The sequence below is a fragment of the Geospiza fortis genome, unplaced genomic scaffold (genome assembly GCF_000277835.1).
Source record: "Geospiza fortis unplaced genomic scaffold, GeoFor_1.0 scaffold5, whole genome shotgun sequence".
Taxonomy (NCBI): Eukaryota; Metazoa; Chordata; class Aves; order Passeriformes; family Thraupidae; genus Geospiza; species Geospiza fortis.
In genome coordinates, this window is record NW_005054421.1 from 527,444 (window position 1) to 530,772 (window position 3,329).

The window sequence follows — 3,329 nt, forward strand, 5'->3', positions numbered from 1 at the left end:
CTGCCCCTGCAGAGCCCACGCCGGCCCTTCGCCCCTCAGGGGCCGTGCCCTGCAGGCACCGTGGCTCTGCCCCCAGCCCAGGGCTGGCTGAGCAGCCCAGCCCCAGGCACCCTCCACCACCAGCAGCCAGGGCTCACGGGTGTGCAGGGCCTCCTGGAGGAATGTCCCTCCTCGCTGGTGGGTCCCCCATCGCTGTCAGGCTCTCCAGCAGTCCTATGGCACTAAGACGCCTCCAGGCTCCAAGGCCCAAATCCTGGTATAGATCCCTGGAAAGACGGCAGGTGGCGGGGCAGAGGGGGAGCTCCCTGTTCCCAGTGAGATCCCACGGTCCTCAGGGCTCTGGGGGGCTCCTGCTGTGTCCTCACAGGCAATCACCTCCACGCCTATCCCCACAGGGCTGTGCTGGTGTCCTGCTGCTCCCAGCTGTACCCGCATCCCTCCATTCCTGCAAAAGACAGCAAAGGGCGAGCGTTAGGCTCCCTCTGTGAGCTGACCACGGGATGGTGGCAGTGACAACCCCCACAGCTCCAGCACACCACGGCTGAGCCGGGCTCCCACCAGGTGCCATCCCACCATGGGGGCACCCACCACACCCCGGCCTGTGTGTGAGGGTGCAGAACAGCTTTCCACTGAGCACACACACAGCACTGCTGTGAGTGAGGGTGCAGAACAGCTTTTCACTGAGCACACACACAGCACGGGCTGTGTGTGAGGGTGCAGAACAGCTTTTCACTGAGCACAAGCACAGCACACAGGCTGTCCTGCAGGGATCGCAGCCTGCTGCCCTTCCACGGGCACTGCCTGTCCAGAACTCCTCAGCAAGCTCACGCCCTGTGTGCTTCTGCTCTTCCAGCAGCACCAACATAAAACCACACACCTGGTGGGGACACACAGGTTCACAGCATTCCCAGCTCCAGGTATCCCTGCTCCAGCAGGGACACAGACCCACAAGTTACTGCAGAGGTCCCAGCCTGGACAGTTCTGCTTAACTACAGCCCTGGGATTCTACCAGTTCCTGAGCAGCTCTCAGGGTGTGGGGCACATCCCTCCTCGAGCAGGGTGAGGTCAGGGCTGGCACATGGGGGACAGGGCAAAGCTGTCCCCGGGGTGTCATGATGTCCCAGCAGCTTTCTGGACTGGTTCAGCTGCTTGTGGACACAGCTCCTCCTCGTCATGCTCTGCTTGCCTAATTAATTTGTTAATCTTTTCTGTGCAGGGAATGCACTCCCAGAAATGAACAGGTAGGTCCCAGTGCATGCAAAAATATCATTGAACTGCTCACTGGAGACAGACCCTGATCACAGCCACAGAGGCTGAAGGGAAGAAGCCAAGCTCAAGGAGGTGTAAGCCTTTAAAAACCTGCCCTACTTTGCAGCTGCTTATGTTTATAGGGCCTCATTTAAATAAAAGCTGGATCCTTTCCTGCTTCAGGGAGACAAGAAGAACAAAGAAGAGAAAGTGGGAAGCCAGATGAGTCAGAGCCAGCCCTGCCTTGTGCCTGAGTAGGTGGACAGCAGGGATGCATGTACCTGTGCCCTGGTTTACAAAGGATATGGTGCTCGGCAAACGTTAGCAAGGGACTTAAGGCTCCATCCAGGACCCTCGGGATGCTCTTCTGAGTCTGCCAGCAAGGAAAACTGGCATGTTAAAATAATTTCTCAAGCAGGAATTGCTCGGAAATAAACTAAAAAGATGCGGTGGGAATTCATGAGAAATGCTGCCTGGTGCTTCCCAGGCAAGGCAGTCCCTGCAGCCCCACTCGCCAGTGTGGCTCTCTGCCACAACTCAGAGCTGCCGTTTGGGGCTTCAATTTGTTCTTTCTCGAGGTTTCGGATAAAAATATACGGTCACTGCTGTAACTGCCTCAAAACTCATGCCAAGTTTTACAGAGGATTTATAGCCAAGGATAGATAATTCCAGATAAATTAGCTCTTTCAGGAGGGAATGGTGGCTTTTTTTGTCTTTCACCCTGTAAGTATTTATGCCTTCAAAAGACAGCGGTTATTTAAAGGGCAGTGGGTTGCATCACAGCACGGTAAGGTACAGAAGCAGCTTGCTTGTAAACCCTGCCCCCGTGCCCTGGAGTTCCTGGTGTGCTCTGGGGTCCTTTGTAGATCCATGGAGCAGAGCTTGCCAATGTGAGCGATGCCTGACCAGCCTGTCGGGAGTGGGCACATAAAACTCTCCTGGGAGGACTATTAGACAAAAGCAGGTCGTTTTTAAACAACCATTACTTGGTAACCTTTAAATGACCGCATTGGACAGCACATTCAGAAAACTGTCTGAGAACTGTGCTGAGTAAGCAAGACAATAACCACGTCAGACACACACAAGAGCACACCTGAGGCAAATGTTTGTTTAGACAAGTATTCACAAAACTTCCTTCCTGCAGGAATTCTTGTAAATAAAAGGCAGCCCACCTGAACATAATGGGCTTGGAGCGCTATGGATGTCAGTGAGCCAGGCTGGCAGCTTCCTGGAGAAGGGATCTGACAGCTTTGGCATCCCTCTTGGTGCCAGGACTCCCACAAGCAGGTGATGAAGCGATGCCTCAGTCTTGGCAACCACAGGCCTCCTTACCAGGACAAAATTCAATCCCTAATTGCTTCTTCTCCTCTACTTCTACCCTGCTCAAAGAGCTCCATTGCACTGGAGTGAGCAAATGACCTCAGTGACACTCAGTGTGTCACCAGCTGAGAAGGCAGAGCCCAAGGCCAGCATCCAGCCCCCCAGTGAAGGCCAGCAGCAGGGAATGGGAATGGGGAGCAGCAGCCTGTCCCCTCTCCATCTCTGGGGTGTGCTTGGGGACACCCCATTTCCCAGCCCAGCGTGCCCTTTCCCAGCTGCCCTGCAGGATGGGAGAGGCTTCAGAGGGAATGGAGGGGGCTGCTGGTTTCCTGGAGAGACCCAGGGGTCCTGCAGATGAGTCCAAAGCCGGCTGAAGGGCAAGGTTTGCACTCTCACCGCTGCCCTGATTACTCTGGCACCGAGGGAAAGGAGCAGCATTGGCGCAGCCAGACCTTGCCCTATTCCCCTGGCGCCTCTACTCTGTCTCAGAAGTTATTTCTTGGTCTTGCACTTCTTTTTCCCGGCTCTCCCAGATGCTACAAAGCACTGGTGGTTACCAAAGAACCAGCAGTCACAGCCTTGCTCCAGCACCGGCCCAGGCAGTCTGGAAGAAAACCAAACTGTGCTTTTGCCTGCGATGCCGGTGGCTAATTGCGGTGATTAATTACCGCTGGCTCTGCCCTTTCAGGCCGCCCATCACAGAGCCCTCCTCTCCTGCCTGTGCCCAGCCCCTCCCGGCACAGCAGCCGGGAGCTGTGGGA